Source organism: Pogoniulus pusillus, chromosome 9 (genome assembly GCF_015220805.1).
Source record: "Pogoniulus pusillus isolate bPogPus1 chromosome 9, bPogPus1.pri, whole genome shotgun sequence".
Classification (NCBI taxonomy): Eukaryota; Metazoa; Chordata; class Aves; order Piciformes; family Lybiidae; genus Pogoniulus; species Pogoniulus pusillus.
The window spans coordinates 11220237-11245760 of record NC_087272.1 but is presented as its reverse complement, the minus strand read 5'-3'; the positions used below and the strand labels follow the sequence as shown (position 1 = coordinate 11245760).

The 25524-nt window shown below is 45.0% G+C and overlaps 1 long non-coding RNA gene across 1 annotated transcript in view; it reads left to right on the top strand.

Annotated features, from left to right (window-relative positions):
• Positions 1–23678, top strand: part of LOC135178423 (uncharacterized) — a 74715-nt gene extending 51037 nt beyond the window's left edge. Inside the window, exon 3 of the long non-coding RNA XR_010303521.1 lies at positions 23541–23678. This is a non-coding gene — a long non-coding RNA (uncharacterized LOC135178423). The remainder of the gene's footprint in view (positions 1–23540) is intronic.
• The last annotated feature ends 1846 nt before the right edge of the window (positions 23679–25524 follow it).

The window sequence follows — 25524 nt, the reverse complement described above, 5'->3', positions numbered from 1 at the left end:
GCAAGTTTACAACCCATAGAATCACAGAATCATTTCAGGTAGGAAAGACCTTTAAGATCATCAAGTCCAACCACTCTAACTCTGCCAAGGCTGGTGCTAAACCACGGTCTTCAGCACCACGTATCTGCAGCTTTGAAACACCTCCAGCGATAACAATTCAACCACCTCCCTGGGGAGCCTGTTCCAGTCTTTGACAATCTTTGAATCCCCATCCCTGGAGATGTTTCAAAGACTCAGAGATGTGATGCTGAGGGCCATGGACTTTTGATGATCTTAAAGGTTTTTTCCAACCAAAATGATTCTACAGTTCTGTGATTTGTGGGAGGAACAGAAAGCTGGACTGACACAGTAGCAAATACACAAGATCCAGGCACTGCAGCAGTGGGGAGCACTTGGAGTCTTCATGCAGAGAACAGACAAGTCTTTGCAGCTCAAAAGTACACCTGGAAAGCGCAGGCAATGACTCCCTAAAAGCCCAGTGGACTGGCTGTGGACCATGTTTATGTTCCTCCCTGAGAGTGACATGTACCTTTGATGTCTTCCCTGGTCTGGGGAGAGATGGAAGAAATCTGTTCCTGCTGCTAGGAATTCCTCTCCTGTTTGAGGCAGAGGAATACATAGCTCTGAGAGACATGCTAAGGTGGAGTCCTCAGTCACTTATAAATGATTTCTGCTTCCTCAGGCCTGTGCTTCCCAGACCTCAGTTGTTTTTTTCATTGCAGCTGAGCAGGAGCTTTGCCTTGTTAAATTCAGGGAACGCCACTGATGGCAGCAGGCTTTTATCCAGTCTTTCTCATTTGCTGCCAGAGCCATAATGAATGATTAATGTCAGGGTGCTGCTAGGGTGCAGCTACCAGTTTCTTCTGCCTGTGATAAAATATATGCCATTTGATCTAGTGGTGCAGTGTCTGAATTAGGATGTTTTTTGGGCTATTTCATCTGTTCTGTATAGTGAAGCCACTTAAATAACTGTATTGCAACTCTGGAAAAACACCATTTCCCCTCTGTTGTTCCTCTTTAATTTTAATGAGCTGATTTCACCTATGTTAAGGAAAAAAAACAACAAATACTTCCCCAGCCTTCTTATAAGGGACCTGCAAGAAGTCTGGGAAAGGACTCTTCACAAGGCTTTGTAGTGATAGGATGAGGGGCAGTGGCTTTGAGCTGGAAGAGGGGAGATTAGACTGCAGATTATGAAGAAATTCATTTCAGTGAGGGTGGTGAGGCACTGGAACAGGTTGGCCAGGAAGGTGTTTGAAGCCAGGTTGGATGAGGCCTTGAGCAATGTGGTCTAGTGAAAGGTGTCTCTGCCCATGGTAAGGGGCTGGAAATTGAAGATCTTTAAGGTCCCTTTGAAGTCAAACCACTTTGTGATTCTATGGTGATTCTATGCCTAGTGCATGTCTAATGCTTGTGTGCTTTTATCACTCATCCATGCTTAGACCCAAGTTCATAGATTCTAAATAGATCTTCCACAAGTCTTGATGCTGTCACAAATCAAAGCAGCAAAACCCAAGATACATCACTTTTCTACACCAAAATTAGAGAGCCAGAGAACGCAACTCATCAGAAGAGGATAAAGTAATGGGCATAAAATGAAACACAGGACGTTCCAGCAAGATGAGGAGCTTTGTCACTGTGAGGGTGGCAGAGCACTGCAACAGGCTGCCCTGGGAAGTGATGGAGTCTCATTCAAAACCTGCCTGTATGCTGTCCTGTGCAACCTGCTTGAGTGGGACCTGTTCTGGCAAGGAGATTGGATTAGATGATCTCCAGAGGTCCCTTCCAGCCTCTCTCATTCTATGATTCTCATTTTTAACCGACTTGCTACAATGTGGTGTGTCACAGATTTACTCTTCTGAGAGTTGGAGTTCAGACTTTATCAATGGCTCTGGAAATCCCATTCACATAGTTCTGCAGCTCTCTTGAATCTTCTTGCTCTCAGGAAAGGTTATAAACCTAAAGTGATCACAGTTTTCATACTTGCCAACTCAATTTCCCAGTACAGTGGCTTGTCAGTGTGGTTTTGGGTTTGTTTGGTTTTTTTTGCTTTCCTGGCCTTATGGAAATTGTTTTGTAAGCTGGTGGGTTTTGAGGCCAGGAAATGTGTGAGGATCTTCTCAGTAGTGGTGGTGTGAACTTTTATTTGTAGCAGCTCACCTGCTGCCTGTGTAGTGGTGTAAGTGGTGCTTTATTAAGAGTGTGCAGCTGAAGAATTGTTGAGCCGGTGCACAGTTTTCCATTACTTATGTTCAGAGAGTATGGCTGACCTCAGTGGTATCTACTGCTTTTATGGACACCCTACCTTTGAAGTCATTAGTGCTTAATTTTCACTGCTGCTTATACTCAACAGCATTAGTAGTGGCTTCATGAATTCCTAATGTAGTGTTTAAAGGTGAAAAGTAAAGACCTCATCAAATTCTGGATATTTGCATATACATTGCAGATAATTTAGTATCTGAGAGCCAATGGTGTGTTGTTTTTTTGTTTTTTCTTTCTCTTTTCCTTTGCTGTTAGGGATATTCAAGATCAGAGTCCATTTAATATCTTCTGCTGCTGAGGATTAACCTTTGTTTAATGCTCTCTGGTCCTATATGAGATATCATGTGCTGCGTTAACCTTCATTTGCAAAGCAGCTTCTTGGGTTCTGTTGTGTTTACACTGGCAAGCTCTAAGAGGTAATTACAGAGCTCCTTCATTAGAAATTAAGTGCTGCAGACAAAGTCTTTCCCACTAAATCCCAAATCACGTGTACAGTTTGATATAAGAACTCAAGGAGTCCATCTTTCCCCCTTCACACCCCTCAGAAATTCTTTTCCATCAAATCAAAAGGTCTGCAGAGCACTGAAGTGTGCACTTGGCATTCCACTCCTGAATTCAGTAGGACACTTGTGCCTTTACTAAGCAGGCATGGCTTTAAACAAAGCACTTAAACACATGCTTAATTAGTTATTGAGACGAGAGGTGCAGTAGATCTGCTGCTCTCCTCTTTAAAGCAGGCAATGTGCTTCTAGATTGAGTCATGCCTTTTGTCCTCTTCATTTCAATTCAGTGTAGGTGAAAGTGGGAAGTGATCACGCCCTTGTGCTGGGCACTGATGAGGCCATGCCTTGAATACTAGGTTCAGTTTTGGTCCCCTCAGTCAAAAAGACTTTGAGATGCTACACTACAGCTAAAAAAGGGCAGTGAAGCTAATGAAGGGTCTGGAGAACAGGGCTGGTGAGGAGCAGCTGAGGGAACTGGGGCTGTGTAGTCTGCAGAAAAGGAGGCTGAGAGGAGACCTGGATCTCCACAGCTCCCTGAAAGGAGGTTGGAGGGAGGTGGAGACTGATCTCTTCTCTCCAGAACAAGGGGTAATAGCCTGAGTTGTGCCGGGGAGGCTTAGGCTGGAGATTAGGAAAAGGTTGTTGTTTTTTTCACTGCAAGAGTGATCAGGCATTGGAACAGGCTGCCCAGGGGAGGTGGTGGAGTCATTGTTCTAGAGGTGTGCAAGAAACGTGTGGACATGACACTTAGAGACATGGTTTAATGGTTGTGGTGGTGTTAGGTTGAGGGTTGGACTCAATGATTTTAAAAGTCTCTTCCAACAGAAAGAGTTCTATGATTCTGTGATCATTTAAAAAGGAGGCAAAGGTTTTGCCCAATCCTTTTTGAAACTCAACTCAGACATGCAGCTTCTTTGAAAGAAGTAGTTGTGCCAGAAGCTGTCTTCATGGGGAAATTGGCTTGAGTATCACCTGCATAAACCAAATCACAGACATCTTCAGTCAATGGTGATTTTTCTCTGTTGAAAGAAAGTCTCTACGTTGCCTACTCTGCAAAATCACGTGCCTGTCTGTAATTTAGTGCCTTATCCAGTGGAGTGTCAGAAGGATTAGCTGCTTCTGCAATGTAGAAATGATGAGAAGATTAAAAATCCACATACAATTCCCTGACTTTTTTACAGAATACTGAAAACATCTGAATTTAAACAATATTTCACTTGTTCTAATTCTGATAATCAGGTTCCAGATACTTTTTGTCCTGCCCTCTAGGTAGAGTATATTTCTTCATTTCTTTTTTAATTTAAATCAGATTAAATGAAGGTAAAAATTGGGCTTTATATTATTTTGGGGTTTTGAAGTTGCTCTTTGTTTATTGTACTGCATCCACTTCTGGTGCCCCCAGCACATGAAGTCCAAATGGAGAGCAGTGACAAGTGGTGTCCCTCAGGGGTCTGTACGGGATGGAACCTGTGCTGTTTAATGTTTTTATCAAGGATATAGACAGTGGGATCCAGTGCACCATCAGCAAGTTTGCAGATGACACCAAGATGAGTGATGCCATTGATAGCCCAAAGGGACAGGATGTCATGCAGAGGGACCATGGACAAGCTGGAGAGATGGACCCAGGTGAACCTCATGAGGTTCAACAAGAGCAAATGCAGGGTTCTGCACCTGGGCTGAGACAATCTTCACTGTCAATACAGACTGGGGGATGAGGTGATAGAAAGCAGCTCTGTGGAGAAGGACTTGAGGGTGCTGAGGGCTGAGAAGCTGAACACGAGCAGTCAGTGTGTGCTTGCAGCCCAGGAGGCCAATGGCTTCCTGGGCTACATCAAAAGCAGTGTGGCCAGCAGGTCCAGAGAGGTGATCCTGCCACTTTGCTCTGCTCTGGTGACACCTCACCTGCAGTACTGCATCCAGCTCTGGAGCCCTCAATAGAGGAAGCACCTGCACCTCATGGAGTGGGTCCAGAGTAGGATCTGCTACAAGGACAGGCTGAAGGAGCTGGGGTTGTTCAGTCTGGAGAAGAAGAGGCTCCAGGGAAACCTTAGAGCAGCCTTAATGTACCCACAGAGGGTCTACAAAAAGGAGGGAGAGAGACTGTTTGCAAAGGCCTGCAGTGACAGGACAAGGGCTAATGACTTCACACTAGAGAAGAGCAGATTTAGGTTGGATGTTAGGAGCAAGTTCTTTACCATGAGGGTAGTGGAACACTGGAACAGGTTGCCCAGGGAGGTGGTTGGGGCCCCATCCCTGGAGATATTCAAGGTCATGCTCAACAGGGCTTTGGACAACCTGATCTAGTTGAGGATGCCCCTGCTGACCACACAGGGGTTGGACTAGATGACCTTTGGAGGTCCATTCCAACCCAGACCATTCCATAATTCTATGTCTGGAATCATTTCAGTGATGAAATATTTCCTAACATTCATCCTGAATCCCCCCAGTGCAGCTTGAAACCATTTCCTCTGGTCCTGTCTCTCGTCAGCAAGAAGATGCTGGCCTCCCCTTCACTCCAACCTCTCTTCAGGTAGCTGTAGAGAGCAATGAGGTTTCCACTTAGCCTCTTCTTCTCCAGACTGAGCATCTCCAGCTCCCTCAAATGCTCCTCTCAGGCCATGTGCTCCAGGCCTTTCATGGGCCTCATTGCCCTTCTCTGGACATGCTCCAGCACCTCAGTGTCTTTTTTGTAATGAGGGTCCCAGAACTGAACACATAACTCGAGTTGTGACCTCACCAGTTCTGTGTACAGGGGGATGATCACCTCCCTGTTCCTGCTGTGTTTTGATAAAAGTCAGGATGCTATTTGCTTTCTTGCCCACCTGGCATTCTGCTGAATCAAGTTCAGTTGACTGTCAACCAATACCCCCAGGTCCGTCTCCAAGCTGCAGCTTTCCAACTACACATCCCAAGTCTGCAGCAGATCAACACAGCCACCCAGATTGGTGTCATCTGCAAACTGACTGAGTGTGCACTCAATCCTCTCATCCAGATAAGCTTCACTGGAATGAGATTTTGACCTGCATTTATTTGCAAGAGATGCTACAGAGAAAATTCCCATATACAGATATGTCCTTGCCTGGCTGAAGCTGTTGGTATAGAGACTGAATTGTGTGGTTCTGAATCCTTAACAGTGAAATTCTGACTTGATCACAGGGAAATTTAGGGGCATTGCTTGCTGGTGTTGAATGAACATCATGCTTAATGTGGACATGCTTCAACCTCTGAGTCATCTAGCTCTGACTAAACTGAATGAGAGCTGTAGAGGGCTTGAATGTCCCTTCTTATCTAGTTAAAAGGCCAGCCTGGAAACAAAACCTGCTACAGATCTGCTCCAGCCACTTGTGGAGGAACAAATTGAATGACTACCTCTGAATGTGATAGAGCTTACCCTCTGAGTATCACGTTTCTGCATAGTTGCACTTCAGGACTAGTAGTTAACAGATACAAGGTCCATTGGCCTTACAAAGATACATAGACATTTTTGCTGCAAGGCACACAAATACCAGAGTGCATTATACACAAAAGATACTACCAACAGTGATAGTGGGCTGGAAGTACTTCATACTTGTGTAGAGGTTGTCATAACTTCATAGTTAAAGAAATGCTTGGCCAGGAATTCTCCTCCTTCCAATCTATGGAGAAGTTCCTAAATGAGCATCTGGTTTGCAGCAGAAGGAATGGCATTTGAATTTATCTCCTATTCATATGGGGGTATAGGTCTGTGTTTGGCAAGCCTTTCTTTTGTGATGCATAAAAATAGCAATGTGATTCAATCCTATGAAAAGATTAGGTGTGGGAAATAGCAGTTGGCTGTGTTTTCCTTTCACGTTCTTACATCCCCCTGGATTGCTCTTAATTGCAGGTGCAGAGATGATCTATCTCCTCTTCGTAGGAGGCTGCAAGATCTCCAGTCACCACTGCATCTATGCCTCTTGTAACATTCAGAAAGAAAAGATATGCTCTGCATCATTTGTTCAGTATCACTTGGGAAGTGAGTGACTGAGCAGAGCTTGAACTCATGCCAACACTCTTTGGGGGATGATAGCTAAAAGTTTGGAGTGCTGCTTTGCCTTGGAGGATCTGTCCAGTGACTAGTGTGCACTTCTTGTGCACAGTGCTACACAACCTGTAGTGTGCTTGACTGGAAGGTGTGGAGGTTGTGAGCCATGAAACCAGGTGATGGGAAACATGAGCTCAGTGATAACCATGGCATTTAAACGTATCCTTGCACAGCAGTGAGTGGTGGCAAAACTTGCCAGGTTCCAGTGTTGTGCTTACCAGAAAGAAGTTTAAATACCAGGAGGAGTAACTGGTTTTGTAGAATTGTAGACCTCCCAGATTGAGTCCAACTGTGAACTTAGCACCACTATGGCCATTAAACCATGTCCCCCAGTGCCCTGAGCCACATGTTTCTCGAACACCTCCAGGGATGGTGACTCCACCACCTACCTGAGCAGCCTGTTCCAATCTCTGACCACTCTTGCAGCAAAGAAATTTTTCCTCATTTCCAACCTGAACCTCTCCTGGCATAATTTCACACCATTTCCTCTGATAGTAGAGAGAAGAGACCAACCTGCACTTTACTCCCACCTCCTTGCACAGAGTTGTAGTGAGCAATCAGGTCTCCCCTCAGCCTTTTCTGTTCTTGTTCATAGCTTTGCCTGTGTTGTGCTCTCAGGAATGGTTTGAGAATGTATGCTTGACAAGCTGTCCAGCTCCTATTTGTACTCTTTGCAGTCATCATGAACTTAATGATCATGAGTCTGAAATTTTAAGTGTGTAACTTTAACAGGAAGTTCACTTAAACTTTTGTGGAGAAGGGTGGATGAGAAGGAAGAGGCAAGACCTGAAGTGGGCCAACAAGAAAGCTGGGGAGGGACTTTTTGCAAGGGCTTGTAGTGATGAGACTAATGGCAATGGCTTTAATCTGGAAGAGGGGAGATACAGACTGGAGATTAGGAAGAAATTCTTCCAGTGAGGGTGGTGAGACACTGGAACAATTTTCCCAGGGAGGTTGTGGATTCTCCCTCCCTCTGGAGGTATCCAAGGTCAGATTAGATGATGCATTGGGCAGTCTGATTAGTGGAAGGTGTCCCTGCCCCTGGCAGGTGATAGTTGGAGCTAGATGATCTTTAAGGTCCCTTTCAACTCAAACCATTCTATGATCTCAGATTCAGTCTCCTGTTTGAGGGATATATCAGCACACAGTAAGTTTTTTTCTATCCGTGGTGGTTTGGGTGTTCCCCACACCCCCACACCCCTTTTGGAAATCACCCAGACTAGACCCAGCCAACTCTGGAAATTTGAATGAAGCTTATGTTTACAGCTTAGCTCAATACCCAAGCAGATGTTTACAGTATATACAGTTAGATACAGAAATATACAAGGTAAAAGGTAATACAGAAACACAACAGCCTTCCCAGAAACCTGAATCCCCAGGAGGGGCTCCCAACTGCCCTTCCACCTTCTCCCACCCCTCTACCTTACCCCAGAAGTTGCCTTGTGCCCCAAGGAAGAATGGAAGTCAGCCAGGGGAGTTAGGAAGCAGGTGGAATAATCAGAGAGCTGGAGGGTGAGGTTAGAGAGAAAAATGCAGCCCAGAGCTCAGGCAAAGAGCAACTTCCTTATCTATGTTTTGATTCTTGTTCTTATACCTCTCAGCAAGCCTACGAGTGAAGTAGACATCACCCTTGTTTCTCTTTCACAGTCTGTGATCTAATCCTTCCCACTAAAACATTCTAGCTAGCTTCATACTGGCACACCATCACATTCAAGTAGCTTGGTGTCATCTGCCTTGTAGTAAGCACCTGACGTTATCTAGGTCGTAGTGACCTAACTTAATCCTTAACCAGTGTGGTGCAGTGTACCACTGTGTAGATACCTGACTTGTACAGAAAGCAACCTTCAGAGCTGAATGTCATCTTTTTTTTATGGCTTCCATCCCTCTGCAATCAGGCTACCTCTCACTTGTATTTCTTTGTGTAATCCTCATTGAAATAGCTCAGCAGAAACCAGAGTTGCTTTGCTTCTTTACACCAAATCAAGTTCTGCCTTTTAACGTCTGAAGCTTGTAACAAACTTACCTTCATTACCCGAGAGAAAGAAACACTCCAAAAATCCATCAAGATATCAGTTTCTCACTTTCCTTCTTAGGAATCCTATTCACCAGATTGTGGGTCCACACCTGAGTGTGGATATTCATGGGCTCAGGTCAGACTTGGAACAAAAAGCTTTCCTGTTTCTAACCTTTAAAGAGGTACTTACATATCAGAACTCTAGAGAGGAAGGGGAAAGTGGAGAAACTGCCTTTGTCTGGGCCTTATCTAAACAGATTGAGGCTACTCAAAACTGCTCAACCTTTGCAAGCCCTTCCAAGCCAGCCGTAAAGCAAGAGCTGCCTTTGCTTAAAGGGCAGCAAATCAAGATGTGTAGGTAAGGATGTGCAGAAGCAAGAGAGATAATAAATGGGCCTGTTGTGCATTCATCTTCAAGAGAAGGATGACAAAGAGCTTCAGCTTTCTCTTATCTTTTGCAAAGATTTACCAGAAGAAGCGGTACTAAGCCTTTAATCCTGCAGCTTTACATACACAAAATTGTTGGGTTTTTTTTTTCTGTTTTCACTCAGATTTTTGAGATGCCTCTTAAATAGCAGTCTCATTTGGAAGCTATCTTTCTGAGATGTCAAGCAGTACTGATGATATCAACCGAGTGCATTTATTTACCTATTTTCCCTTCATGTTTGTCCTCTGTAGACAGTAAGCACAATATTTGATGTGATTTATTTTAGTTGTCTGCTTAATGGCCAAATTTTTGTGGAAATAGCCAGAATTGCATTGAAACCAGCATCAGAACTTCATTGTGACAAATCTCCTCTCCTCGTTCAGCCTTAGCCTGGAGGAAAGGAGGCCGAGAGGAGAGCTTCACACTCTCTACAACCTAGAAAGAGATTGGAGCAAGATGAAGATTGGTCTCTTCTCCTTACAAGCAAGTGATGGGAGGAGAGGAAATGGCCTTGAGTTATACCAGGGGAGATTTAGGTTGACTTTAGAAGAAACTCGACTGAAAGGGTTCTCAAAGACTGGACAGGGCTCCCCAGAGAGGTGGTTGAAGTCCCATTTCTGGAGGTGTTTCACAGAGGCAGAGATGGCTGAGGGCCATGGCTTAGCACCTCACTTGGAAGAGTTAGGGAATGGTTGGACTCAATATTAAAGGTCTGGATTCAATATTAAAGGTCTTTTCCAACAGAAGCAATTCTACCATATGGAACTTGGAAGCCATTGCTAGCATCACACCTTCTCTAGCCTGCAATTGAACAGTAGTTGATGTTGTCCTGCAAGTTCTGCACAGCTCCTGTAAGAAACTTGCCTTATCTTTTGGTGCTGGTACAGGACTATGCTAGGGCTAGGAAAGTTGACCAAAGGATGGGACAGAGCTTCCCTTGGTTTGTGATGCTCCTTTTCTGCATGATGAGTGTAGTCACTGTAGACATAAAGGGGGAAAATGTGCTATATAATGTAATTATTAACTCTTACAGTGGCCTGCTGTGGTCTTGTTTGGTGTGTATTACTACAATCTATGGATTTTTAATCAGAAGATGGCAACTTCTGTTATCCAGGTCTCACCATGATGAAACTTGAGTCTTAAAGCCAGTCTTCTAGATCTGTTACCCATCTTAGGAGAGCTGCTAAAACCCATCAGCTTCCATTCCTGACCTGAACTGCTATTTCTGACACAATCATGTCAGAACATGTTTTATTCTAAGACAATATGCCTGTCTACTTGCCCTTTAGACTATGGTTTGCTTGCAAAGATTAACAAAATTGATTTAAGTAAAGTGCAGTAGTTTGTGCAGGAAGTGTTGTCTCCTACCTAGAAGACATCTAGGAAAATTCAGGTTATAATTTTAATTTGCTCTTTCTTTTTCCTCTTTATTTTTCAATCCATAAGAAAAAACCCAACCATGACACACACACAAACCCCCACAATTAATTGGTCCTTCAGTGCACAGAGAGAATGACTAATCCCCCACATACACACATACAGGAGCATCTGTCTGCTACTCCTGCTTGAATTCCTCCAAAGGCTAAGAGTGCTGCTAATGGTCATTTAAATAATAAATGCTTCCCCATTCATTAGGGGGGTAGCAGTCGTTCCTTTCTTTTTCTTGCTCTGCTGCTTGTTGTATTCTATTAATATTTATTGAACTGAAAGAAATTCATTCTGAGCTAGTGGTCTGCATTCCTCTTCAAGGTCACCAAATATAAATATTTTATTTATCTAATTTAGAAAAATGGCATGAAATGTGATGTAGCAAACATGACAAGAGTAGGAATTAGTGGAAAGCTTCCCTGGAGAGATGTATCCAGGTAGCAGTAATGGGTAATTATAAGTCCAATACCTTTTCTCCTGTCATAAAGATGTATAATGACACTACAAACCCACATCTGAATGTATGCAGATGGCAATTGCAGTGAGTAGCAAACAGACTATTTGCCATGAGGGCAGTGGAAGCCTGCAAATCGTACTCAGGTAGGTGGAGCCCTAAGTAGGCTTATTAGAGCTTAAGCTGTATGGCAGATTTGTGGTAGCCCTTTGGGAATGAATGTACCCAAATTGATTAGACACTAGGTGATGCTGGGCTATTCATTGGATTGTTGTGACCCAGAGGGAGGACCCAGCAGCTGACTCTGTTGTGTCTGATACAGTTGGCCTAGAGGACCTGGCACTTGACCATGTTGCATCTCCTACAATTGGCTTGGCCTCATGATCTAGTCTGGCCAGATCCTTCTGCAGTGCCTTTCAACCCTCAAGCAGATCAACACTCCCATCCAAGTTCTTCAGATTTACTGAGAGTAACTCAATCCCCTTGTCCATATCATTGATAAAGAGAACTGGCCCCAGCACTGAGCCCTGGGGCACACCTACCACCACCTATGTTAACTCCATTTCCCACAATCCAGGCAGATTTTTTGTACAGCAAAGTGTCTGCTCATCGAAGCCATGAGCAGCCAGATGAAGAGAAATCCTGATGAGATAGTGTTCCAAACATTCCTGTAAATAATGGCTTCCATGCCCTTTTCTTGGATATGGTCATGGCTCACCCACAGCACCCAATGGAGGCATTTTCTGGACTGCCATCCAAGCACTGAGTAGCTCTTCAGGCAAAGATGTCTGGGAGCACAAAGATCAAGAGGAAACATTGCAAGTCTCTCCTCACACCTTTGCTCTGCAGATTTTACCCACACCCAGATTTTCTCTGCAGAAAAATGTCTTTGCTCTAAGGAAGAAGCACTGGAGCAGACCACCCAGAGAGGTTGTAGATTCTGGAGACTTTCAAGACCCACCTGGATGCAGGCTGCCCTAGGTAATCCTGCTCTGGCAGGGATTTGGACTTGATGACCTCCAGAGGTGCCTTCCAACTCCTGACATTCTATGATTCTACACCACATTCAACTTCTTTGTACTCAAGGACTGTTGTCTTTGCACTCCTGGAGGTGTAGAAATCCCTTTATAATTATTTGCTTTTGAGCAAACACCAATTTTAATTTGCATTCACCTTCTCCATCTTAGACATCAGTAACTGCAAGCGCTCGCAGTTAGACTCTTGCAAGGGCTGGCTGTAAGAAAACAGTGCTTTGAAAAGGAATAAATAAAAAAGCTACCACATTGTATTTACCTCTTGAAAATGTTCATCCAGAAACCTTTCCCCCCAAATTGAGTTCTGAGCTGTCAAGACTCAAAAGAAAACAAATGAAGCGGCACTTAATTTAATTGAAAATAGTGCTGGTGGGTTTTTTTGTCTGCATTTCATTTTCAGCACATTGTGGGGGTTTTGGCTATTGGAAAGGTTGAAATTCAAATTGTTTATTGCTATTGTCTGGAAATTCAGAGGCAAAGCAGTGGCTTTTGAAGGAGTGGGTGGTAACTTGTGTGTTGGCAGCAGTTCTGGTTGTAAACAGTACACACGGGGTACCTAAGAGAAGGGCATTTGCAGGTGGCACCAAGCTTTTAGTCATGTTTTGCTCACTCCTGCGCAGCTAAGGAAGGAGAATAGTAAAGCAGCTCTGGTGGGCACCTGGCAGCCAGCCGAGGTCAGCTCAGCACACCTGACTTGCAGAGCTGCAGATTCTCTGGCCCCGGTCTCACTGTTTACGTTGCTGGTATCCACCTGAGGTCGTACCCCACTGATTGGCAGCTCCTTGGTATCCTCAGCAGCAAAACCTTGCCAAGAACAGGTAGTGGGAGGAATCACTCTGACTTCTTTCTTCTAAAGCTTGCTTTGCTATGTAGGAAGCAGGTCTTATCTGCTGGATTATGGTAGAAATCGTATCAGATGAGGTCTGCATCTTCTTTCCCTGAAGAGCAGGGAAAAAGCTCTTCTATAGACACAGGAACAAGCAGAGCTCTGATAAATACAGGCCTGAGTTGCTAATCTGAGTGTTAACAGTGTGGAGGTTCTTATGGTTCTAATCCTGAGTAATCATAGAATGGTTTGGGCTGGAAGGGACCTTAAAGATCATCTAGTTCCACCCCACCTGAATTTATTTGAGTCAAAGCAGAAACCTTCCACTAGACCAGGTCACTCAAGGCCTCATCCAACCCAGCCTTGAACACCTGCAGGGAGAGGGCATCCACCAGCCTCCCTGGGCAACCTGTTCCCATGTCTCACCACCTTCACAGGAAAGAATTTCTTCCTAATCTCCAGTCTAAATCTCCCCTCTTCCATCTTCAGTTTGTTCACTCTCATCCTGTCACTACAAGCCCTGGTAAAGTCCCTCCCCAGGTTTCTTGCAGGCCTCCTCAGGTACTGGAAGGCCTCTCCAAGATCTCGCTGGAGCCTTCTCTTGTCCAGCCTGGACAACCTCAACTTGTGCATCATGTTCCCACAGAGGAGGTTCTTCAACCCTCTGATCATCTTAGTGGCCTCCTGTGGACCTGCTCCCACAGTTCCATGTCCTTCTTGAGCTGGGCTCACTGGAACTGCACACAGTACTCCAGGTGAGGTCTCAAGAGAGCAGAGCAGAGGGACAGAATCACCTCCCTGTCTTGCTGGTCCCCCTGCTTTTGATGCAGCCCAGGATGTGATCACCTTCTGGGCTGAAAGCCACCATTGCTGGCTCATGTTGATTTTTTTCATCACCCAACACCCCCAAGTTACTAATTAGTTAAGTGCATAGTCTCTGGTTTTTCAATTAACACACTCAATATACAGTGATGCATTAATTATGTTTTGTGTCTAATTATAGCATGAAGAAATCTGTACGTCTGGAGGTGAACTTCACCAGGCAGATGGTTCTGTTTTCCAGAGTAGGCTGTAGGTAGATTTAATTGAAATTGAAGGGAGATTTTCATGGAAATGTATCATGGTTTGAAAAACTTTGGTCTTGGATAACTTTGGCTCTTCCTGCTGTCTTCCGTTTCTCTTCACTTCAATCTCAGGCAAGCTTTTTTCAAGCAACTCCTTGCCCTTTAGTTAGCCATGGGAACATAGAATCATAGAATCAACCAGGTTGGAAGAGACCTCCAAGATCATCCAGTCCAACCTAGCACCCAGCCCTAGCCAGTCATCTAGACCATGGCACCAAGTGCCTCATCCAGGCTTTTCAACTGCTGTGCAAGACAATATGTCTGCAAGGGATCTAGAGTACTGTATTCAGTTTTGGGCCTCTCCCTATATGAAAGATATTGAGGTGCTGGAGAAGGTCCCATCTGTTCCCTGGGGAACAGGTCTGAGGGAACTGAGGATGTTTGCTCTGCAGCCAAGGCAGAGGGCAGGGTGTATTGTTCTCTAAAACTCCATGGAAGGAGGGTGGAGTGAGGTGAATGTTGGTGTCTTCTCACTAGAAACAAGTGATAGGAGGAAAGGAAATGGCCAGAGGAGGTTTAGGTTGGATAATAGGAAAAATGTCTTCACTGCAAGAGTGGTCAGGTACTGGAACAGGCTACTGAGGGAGGTGGTGGAGCCACCATCCCTGGAGGTGTTCAAGAACAGTGTAGGTGTGACACTTTGGGATGTAGTTTAGTGGACATGGTGGTGTTGAGTTGATTGTTGGACTTGATGAGATCTTTCCCAACCTTAATGATTCTATGACTCTACATTGGACTTCATTAGATACTTCTGCCGACTACCCACACAGAGATCCACACTCTCTGCTGCCAGCTGTGGAGGTGGTACAGCATTTTGTTCAAATCCAGGCAGCTTCCCTCCTTCTCCAGGTGATGTGGAAGAGGTTGAATAGCCCCATCGTGAGATCTGTGTTTGACAGTTGAGCTGAATTGCCCTCCAGAGGTGCTTGCTCTCCCTGGGGATGAACAAGGCAGCTACCTTTAACAGGTCACCTAATGGTCAGCTACAAAAGGGCGAGTGGAAGTGGGAAGATGCCTGTGGCTTAACTGCTGTCTGGGCTCTCAACTCCCTAATGAAGGGCTGCTGTTAGCCTGTTCCCATGGCAGCACCAGCAATGACCGTTGGTGTAGAAACTGCTGCTTCTGAAAATACACACCTCTACACCTTGGGGCAACAGCTTAAATCACTCCAGAATGTTTTTTTTTTTTTCTGGAGCAGTTGCCATTAGAGCTCATCAGGATTTCTTCCAGTGTTTGTAGTTGAAAAATGGCAGCTTATTGACACACAAAATTTAGGGACAAAAGTCTGGTTTTGTGAAGGCAGCTACAACATTTCCAATACACCAGTCCAGAATTAAGTTGTTTTTCCATGGCAACATGTGCTGGCTTCAAAGTTCCTGTCTTATAGCCTGAAATGATTTTTACAAGCATGTGTGACTTTCTTGATTTTTATTTTGATCACTGATCAAACTTAGAACACAACAATTGAAGCCAGGCGGTGCATCAAACTGACTCGAGCTGACAATGTGCATTTAGCTCTGAGCTGCGCTTTTGTGTGGTTGCCATTTCAGTTTTAGAGTCTACTTGATGGGGGGAATTTTGGTTTTGTATTTTGTTGATTCTTCTAGACAGGTAAAAATATCCTAGCTGTCTTTATGGACTGCTGGACAAAATAGTCATAGAATCACAGAACTGACCAGGTTGGAAGAGGCCTCCAAGATCATCCTGTCCAACCTAGCACCCAGCCCTAGCCAGTCAACTAGACCATGGCATGAAGTGCCTCATCCAGGCTTTTCTTGAACACCTCCAGGGACAGTGACTCCACCACCTCCCTGGGCAGCCCATTCCAATGGTAAATAACTCTCTCTGTGAAGAACTTCAGGCCAGGATGCCACTGGCTCGCTTGGCCACCTGGGCACACTGCTGGCTCATAACTGTCCCCAGCCTGTAGCGCTGCTTGGGGTTGTTGTGGCCAAAGTGCAGAACCCTGCACTTGGCCTTGTTCACTCTCATCCCCTTGGCCTCTGCCCACCCATTCAGCCTGTCAAGGTCCCTTTGCAGGGCTCTCCTACCCTCCAACAGATCCACAGCTGCCCCTAGCTTGGTGTCATCTGCAAACTTAGTGATGCTGGACTCAATCCCCTGGTCCACATCATCAACAGAGATATGTGTTCCATTTTGGAAAGAGGGGGATTTCTTTTTTTATTTATTTCTGTTTGAGGGCCAGTGAGAGAACAGGTTAGGAAAATCCAAAATGCTTTTGATAAACCTCTCCTGTATTTTGCAATTTTCCTATATTTTGCAATGGGACTCCTGCTATTTTTGGAGATTTGATGCCAGGAGGTTTATTTCCCTAGAAAAATCATAGAAACATGGGATTGTTTTGGTTGGAAAGGGCCTTTAAGATAATCCAGTTCAACCATTCTCTAACTTTGCCAAGCCTGGTATGAAACCATGGTCCTCAGGGCCAAATTTCAGCAGGTTTGAACACCTTCAGGGATGGGATTCAGCCATCTCGTTAGACAGTCTGTTCTAGGCTTTGAGAACCCTTCAGTCCTAGAATCATAGAATGGTTTGGGCTGGAAAGGACCTCCAAAGGTCATCTAGTCCAACCCCTGTGCAGTCAGCAGGGGCACCCTCAACTAGATCAAGTTACCCAGTGCTCTGTCAAGCCTCACCTTGAGTATCTCCAGGGATGGGGCCCCAACCACCTCCCTGGGCAACATGTTCCAGTGTTCCACCAATTTCATAGTAAAGAACTTGTTCCTACCATCCAATCTAATTCTGCTCTTCTCTGATTTGAAGCCATTGCCTCTCATCCTGTCACTGCAGGCCTTTCTAAATAGTCTCTTTCCATCTTTCTTGTAGGCCCCTTGCAGGTACTGGAAGGCTCCCTGAAGCCTCCCCTTCTCCAGGCTAAACAACCCCAGCTCCTTCAGCCTGTCATTGTAGCAGAGGTGCTCCAATCCCCTGATCATTTTTGTGGACCCACTTGGTCAGGTCCATGTCCTTCCTCTGTTGAGGGCTCCAGACCTGGGCACAGTACTGCAGTTGAGGTCTCACCAGAGCAGAGTAAAGTGGCAGAATCATCTCTCTAGGTCTGCTGGCCACACTGCTTTTGATGCAGCCCAGGATGTGGTCAGTGCACACGCTGTCTGCTCGTGTCCAGCTTGTCATCCATCAGCACCCTCGAGTCCTTTTCCACAGAGCTGCTTTCTATCACCTCATCCCCCAGCCTGTATTGATACTGTGGATTGTTCTGGCCAAGAAATTTGTTCAGTCAAGAAGTTTCTTCTTACAGCCAACCTGAATGAAGCAACTTGAGGGCATTTCCTCTCATCTTACGCCTGATAGTAGGAAAAAAAGACCAAACCCCACCTCACTCCTTTCAGGAAGTTGTATAGAGTGAGAAAGTTACACCTCAGCCTCTTTGTCTCCACACTAACCCTCTTTTCACTCAACTGCTCCTCACCAGACCTGCTCTCCAGACCCTTCACCAGCTTTGTTGCCATTCTCTGGATGTGCTCCAGCATTTCAATGTCTTTTTTTATAGTGAGTAAGATTATGAAGTTGTCTTCACTTTGAAGGCTCTGGGGAAATAGGAATACCAAGATGGTAGATTGACATAGGTATCTACTGGTAAGAAATGTAGGCTGCCACTATGCCATGAAATTCAAACATCAGGCCAAAGTAATGGGGCTGAGAATTGCTCTAGCAGTTGGCTGCTAATTCTGAAAACTAATCTACCACCTGCTGTTTAGGCTGTAGGATTAAAGGATGGTTTTGTGTTTGAGGCAAGAGGGATTTATTGCTCCAGATGGAACACAGTGTCAGAATCTGTGGGTGAAGATCAACATTCAGTAGCCTACCACTCTTATAAAGGCTGCTTGGTGCAAGCCACAACGCTTTGAAGAGCAACCTACAACCTGTTTTCCACCTTCAGAAATTGTTTTCTCTGTTTGGAAGTCTTCACAGATGAGTTTGTCACTCCTCTTGGACTGTGCAGTTGTCACCTTTCCCCTCCTGTGTGCATCATCAGATTCTAATAAGCTGCAATATTTTCGATGTCCCCCTGAGAGTGTAACCAAAGGCAGGCTTGATGCAGTGGATAAATAGTGTAGTGAAGAGGGAAACATGGAAATTCAGAGGTTATTTTCTTTGTATGCTATTTACTGACCATCTGGAAAAGAGAAATACTGACAAGGAGAGACTTTCAGAAATCAGCAGTATGAAATAGGTGAGAAGATGGGGCCTGATTATTTGGACAGACCAGATCATATTGCTGTGTTTATTTCTGCTTAGAGAAGACCTCAACCAACTAGATACTATTTTTTTTTGGTAGGTGTATAATTCGTGTGACTAAAGTGTTTTCAGGAAATGCTTTGCAGGAGAAATGCTTTGCAGAGAAAGGGAATGTGAGGAATACTTTGTGGTATGGCTGGAAGGTGAGACTTGACTCTAAAGCAGTCATGTTCAGGGCCTGGAGAACATACAAGGACAGGAGATGTGGGTTCAGTTCCTGCTCTGGCTCAGCTGTGATGTGAGTTTGAGGTGATTGCATCCCACAGTAATGCCCCAGCCAGCAGATGTGTGGCTGTTTGACTTGGACCGTTGGGCAGCTTGGGATAAGCTGGATTTTGGTAGCTTGATATCGAGGCGTTTTGTGGGAATAGGAAGAACTCAGCCAGTGTGGTGCAGGGATGCACATTGTCACACCTGACTTGTTGGTGTGCAGCCACGTTGCAGAGGTGGTGATGATCCCCATAACATGCAGCAGGAGCCCCTGACACATGCACTGACCAATGCTTGACAGAGATTTGGGGATATACTGAATGGAAATGGGAAGAGAAGACTCCCTAAACTGAGTAGAGTTCAGCAAGAACCTTCCCTTGCTTCTTTTCTTGCTTTGCATCGAGCTTTTTCTTTTTTTCCTCTAGCTTATACTTTCCATTTCCCCTCTTTCACTGATTATTCTCCTTGGATTTAGTCATCTCCTCCATGCTTTTTCCCTCTTTGGCCCTAAAATTCTCAGAACTGTTGGATGAGGTAAATGAAATTTCAGAAAGTAAATCTCGGATTTGTCCACAGAGCCCTCTCAGGGCAGGTCATTTATTCCAGTCCAGGAGTTTTCTGGGACATGCAGTGGATTTGTTTGGTTTCTGTTGTTTGCTGTGATACTTTTTTTGTCCACAAAACTCCTAGGGGGTTACATGTCTGTTTACAGCCATTCCTGCAGCTCAGCCATGCAAATGCTCCCCTACCAGACTCCAAGTCTCATACCTGATATAGAATCATAGAATCACTTTGGTTGGAAGAGACATTTAAGATCATCTCTCCCAACCATACTCTAATTCTACCAAATCTGCTGCTGTTATCTAACTCCACCTAGTCTGATGCTAAGCCATGGCCTTCAGCACCACACCTCTCCCTCTTTGAAACACTTCCAGGGCCCTCAGCACCACTGCACTGCGTCTCTGCCTTTTCAAAACATGTCCAGAGACGAGGATGCAGCCACCTCCCTGAGCAGCCTCTGACAGTCTTTGAGGACCCTTACAGTCAAGACGTTTCTTCTCATATTCAGATCAGACCTCCCTTGGTGCAACTTGAGGCCATGTCCTCTACTCATGTCGCATATTAGGGAGAAGAGGGCAACACCCACCTGGGCTCCAACCTTCCTTCAGGACGTTGTAAAGAGTGAGAAGGTCTCTCAGCCACCTCTTCTCTACAATAAACAACTCATTTCTCTCAGCTGCTCCTCACCAGATGTTTTCTCCAGACCCTTCACCAGCTTTGTTGTCCTTCTCTGGATCCACTCCAGCATCTTAGTGGCTTTCCTGTAGTGAGAGTGACTCTGTTTCTGCTTCCCTCAGTAAGATTCATTCACCAGAGTGTACTAAAGCTGGAAATCCATAGCAGCTCAACTCAGTCCAATCACATCAAAGCCACTCTTCCTGACCATATGGTTCTGACACCTCCCACACACCCAGTCTGTTGCTGAGCCAGCTGAAAAGTGGGGCAATTTTTGTTTGCATTTGTAAGAATTTGATTGGTTTGGGTTTGTTTTGGGTTTTTTTCAGCAAACTGAGTGGGCTGGGCACAGGATCAGATGTGGGCTTCACAGCATGGATGATGAGGATGAGGAGCAATGGCTTTGAGCTGGAGGAGGGGAGATTTAGACTGAAGATTAGGAAGAAATTCTGTCCAGTTAGGGTGGCGAGGCAGTGGAACAGGTCACCTAGGGAGGCTGTGGATATTCCCTCTTTGAAGGTGTTCAAGGCCAGGTTGGATGGGACCTTGAGCCAGCTGGTCTAGTGGAAGATGTACCTGTCTTTGGCAGGGGGTTGAAACTAGATGATCTTTAAGGTCCCTCCCAACCCAAACTATTCCATGTCTCTTGTGCCAGGCAACCAGCAACAGAACAAGGGGACACAGTCTCAAGTTGTGCCGAGGGAGGTCTAGGCTGGATGTCTGGAGGAAGCTGTTGGCAGAGAGAGTGATTGGCATTGGAATGGGCTGCCCAGGGAGGTGGTGGAGTTTTCAAGACTGAATGAGGCACTTAGTGCCATGGTCTGGTTGATTGGATGGGGCTGGGTGCTAGGTTGGACTGGATGATCTTAGAGGTCTCTTCCAACCTGGTTGATTCTATGATTCCATGATTTAAGTGCTTGAATTTCTTGAAACAAAAAGCTTGAGAGTGAAACAGCATCTTACAGTAATATTTTATCAGGTGCTAGTGCTTCACTGTGGGTGCTACTCCCTGTCCAGCTCTTCCACTTGATGTGTGAGAATCAGAGAATCACAGCATAAACATCTGCTGAAAAAAAGAGTTTGTGTGGCATGTGGAAGCTGGTGCATGTCCTTCATATCTCAGTTCAGCTTAGGAACTGTCCATGAAAAAAGGAAATAATCCCCAAGTTTTCTAGGATCTTCCCCAGCTCCAGTCTTCTGTTAATTCTTCACATCCTCTATGCAGTGCAGTTCTTTTTGGTGATGAATGTGGTTGGTTTTTTTTAATGCCTGAGCTAATAAATATCTAAGAGCGTTTCAGGTAGATGGAAGGAAACAAATTCATTGGCTTTGCCTTAGGAAATGGGTAAATGCTGACCTATGCACAGTGCCAAACGTTGAGAATTTTCTCCCTGACAGAGCTGGATGGAATAACTGAAAATCAGAAAAACACACACCTCTGACCTAGTAACACAGAGAAGTGCTGGGATGCTGAGTTTCATCTCTCAGCATCAATTCTGTTGCATGCAGCACAGCGTTGGTGTGTTCCATCTTTATCATTCGTTCACAGCTAATTTCACTCTGGAGATCAAAACTCTTAAGTTGTTTTAATGACATTTTGTGCTACAGATAGTGCTCAAGGAAGAAGGCAGAACCATCTCCTGGAAGGTTTGTTTCCAGGATGAGTGTACTGGGGCAGGGGAATTGTGATAATGTTTCCATGTAGGTGCATTGATGTGGTTCAAGCTCCAAAGGCTTATCCTCATACTTGGAGGAATGGAATCATAGGGGCTTCTCAGAGACTGGAATCAGGCTCCCCAGGGAGGTGGTTGGATCCCCGCCCCTGAAGGGGTTTCTGAGAAGCAGAGATATGGTGCTGAGGGTCATAATTTAGCACTAGACTTGGTAAAGTTAGATGGTGGATGGACTTGGTAATCTTAGAGGTCTTTCTCAACCAAAATGATTCTATGCCATCTGTAGACTCCTCAGATGCATTTAAAATCTGGCCTCTCATCCCTAACACTGCCAGAATGAGATGGACTATTTAAGAATACTTCTTCAGATTTGCTCTCCTCACTCTGTTATCCCAAAGCACTAAATTTACAGCATTGCCCTGGGCCGTTAGCATTATTTTAAAGTCCAAAGGGATCAATATTAACCTTGCAATGTGTCTTGGCATCAGACCATGCTACCGTCTGCTGGATGGGTCTGTTGCTGTCCACATCTGGGACATACAATATGCTAAGAAGAACTCAAGAAAAAGTAGGTCCTAAGTCTTTCTTTCTTCTCAATTCTGGCGAGCAGTTGTTATTTTAACCTTATTCTTTCTCTTCTTGATCTGAGGCAGATGTATCTAGGCTGGCTCTAGTTCAGCAACAGAATTTATTCTGGCAGCAGCAAAAGATGCAAATGCTTTTCATGTGGCAGGTGTTTCACTCAAACATCCTGGGATCAAACTAATATTTATCACATACCTTGAATCACAGCTTTGTTTATTTGGTGGGCATTGTCCACGGGGAGGTAATGCATCAGCAGACAGAGAAGTTTAGAAGACAGAGAAGGAGAAAACAAATCACAAATCAACACACCCTATTGTATTAAACATGCTGCCCAGGGATGCTTCCCTCTGGCAAGAAAATATTCAGATGCAAACTTTAATGTGATGAGTTTAAAAAATAAACCAGCTCTAGGTCATGGTTGTTTGGTAACATGAAAGCAGCAAGGATGCTGAGCTCCATTTCAAATTTCTGCTTGTCACATCCTTGGTCCTGGAAGCAATCATTATTGCTGTTCAGTTAAAGTGAATTGGATATGACAGGTTGGTACCAAATACTGGCCTCTGAGGGAGTTCTTCATGCTTGGATTTGAATAACATGTTACTGTGAATGATGGCATTTTAAATGAGTGAGGATGCTAAAAGAAGTAAAAATAGAAAGGCCATCCAGAGATTCCCCAGCTACTGACATGTTTGGCCTGTGATTATAGTGCTGGAGTCATTTGGGAAGACACAGGAGCTTCAAGGAGTCTCCAGTGCAGTACCAAATAGAGAAAATGGGCAGGAAGGAGCTTTGCAAAGGTGTTTTCACAGAATCACAGGAACATTCTGGTTGGAAAAGACCCTCAGGATCACCAAGTCCAAACGATATCCCTACTCTGCAAGGTTCACCCTAAACCATATCCTCAAGTGTCACATCCAAACGAACTTTAAACACATCCAGGGTTGCTGACTCCACCACCTCCTTGGGCAGCTCATTCTGGAGTCTGACCACTCTTGCTGTGAAAAAAATGCTTCCTAATGTCCAGTCTAAACCTACCCGGGCAGGGAAGCCCACCACTAGACCAGATTGCTCAAGGCCTTGTTCTGCCTGGCCTTGAGCAACTCCCAGGAGAGGGCATCCACAACCTCCCTGGGCAACCTGTTCCAGTGTCTCACCAGCCTCACTAAAGAGAATTTCTTCCTAATCTCCAATCTAAATCTCCCTTCTTTCAGCTCCAAACCTTTTCCCCTTGTCCTGTCACTACAAGCCCTTGTAAAAAGTCCCTCCCTAGCTTTCTTGTAGGTACCCTTCAGGTATCAGAAGGCTTCTCTAAGGTCTTCCTGGAGCCTTCTCTTCTCCAGGCTGAACAGCCCCAACTTTCTCTGCCTGTCTTCAGAGAGATGGAGCTCCACCCAACAGTTCCATGTCCTTCTTGTTTTAGGGGCACCAAAACTGGAGGCAGTACCCCAGGTGGGGTGTCAGCAGAGCGGAGCGGCAGAATCCTCTCCCTGTCCTGCTGTTCACTTCTTCAGATGCAGCCCAGCACACAGCTGCCTCCTGGGCCGCCAGCGACATTCCTGGATCACAGTGAGTTTGTCATCAACTGACACCCTCAAGTCCTCCTTCTCTACTGCTCTGAAGGCATTCCTTGCCTAGCCTGGGGTTGTGTTTTAGAGATTTTCACCTGTTCTTTTCGTGGAGGAAAAGTTTTGTGTTGGAGTCTCTTTGTGACACTACTCAGAGGGGACAGATTTGATGCCATCAGACGTGACGTGAGAAGTTGCCCATGTTTTCTTCATGCTGTTTAGTAGTTTTCTGTTCTCTTAGCTTCTGTTTCCATTTATTTGTGAGGTTGAAGCATTGGGATAGTTCTCTTGCTGGAAGGCCAGCAGACCCTGTTGCTAATACTTTGCAGTCACCTGGGAATCTTCACAGTAAATCAATCATAGAATAGTAAGAGGTTGAAAGAGACATCTGGAGATTGTTGAGTCCAACCCTCCTGCCAAAGCAGGGTCACCCAGGACAGGTTACACAGGAACACACTCAAACTGGTCTTGAAAGTCTCTAGAGAAGGAGATTTCACAATCTCTCTGGGAGGTTGAAATCTTTGTCTTTATTTTCTGGTTGTAGCATTTCCCACCTCACTAGTTAGATACCACAGCTTCTGTCACTGGCAGCTTTTAGAAGGCCTGCATCAGAACAAGTCTTAACAGAGCATCCTTCAGCTCTTTATTTTCTTTCTTTTTCCCCATTTCTCATCTCCTTCAATTCTTTCTTAAAAGTAGTTTTCTATGAAGACTCCTCTTCAAGGCTTCTTCTCAAATAAATTGGTGTTGGAATGATCATAACATAGCTCCTCTCTCGCTCTCTTTTTTTTTAATGCACAAAATTATCTCAATTGGCATTAAGTTCAAGGAGTCAGAAGGCCAAATGTGCCTTTATAAATCTGAAATGACTTCACTGAAGTCTGAGAATTTACAGTCTCTTAACAGAGAGTGCAAGTTGACCCCAGAGCTCACAATATTAGCTCTAATGGGAAATGCAGGAATTTCTGGTGCGCTGAATTCGATGACACAGTGGTCAGATTATCTGAGGATGGAAAGCAAATGTTTGCTGTGCCATAGCATTCCCTTCTCCTCAGGGTACATCTGATCTGTTTCAATGGCAAATTACAGGGGCTGAGATTCAGGGTGAGCATGTTCATCACTGAGGCTGCATTCAAAAACAGTACTTTTGCTGGAAGGAATTAATTTCTTTCCTCTTTCAAGTGGAGATGTTGGCCAAAGTTCAGGACTATTTTGTTCTTTCAGTACTAGTCTTTCCAAGGCCTTGTCTGTGTCTTGTCTGGTGGCTTCTCACCATCAAAACTGCTTTCCACAATATCAACTGCCCAGGGAAGCTGTCAAAGCTCTAGCCCTGGAAGTGTTGAAAGCCAAGTTGGATGGGACCTGAAACAACCTGGTCTAGTAGGAGATATCCCTGCCCATGGCAGGCTGAGAGAGTTCAATTTGTTAAGCCTGGAGAAGAGAAAGCTCTGAAAAGAACTTAGAGCAGCCTTCCAGTATTTGAAGGAAGCTACAGGAGAGCTGGAGAAGGACCTCTGACAAGAGCTCGTAGTGCCAGGATGAGGGGTAATGGCTTCAAGCTGTAAGAAGCTGAATTTAGATTAGACAGTGAGGTGGTTCTTCCCCATGAGGATGGGAAGACACTGGAACAGGTTGCTTAGGGAAGTCGTGGATGCTCCAAGCCTGAAAGCATTCAACGGCAGGTTGGATGGGGCCTTGGGCATGCTGGTCTAGTGGGAGGTATCCTTGCACACGGCAGGGGACTTGGAACTAGGCAATCTTTCATATTCCTTCCAACTCAAACTGTTCTATGATGCCACCCCAAGTGACTACAAGGGAGCAACAGTAATCAACAGTAAG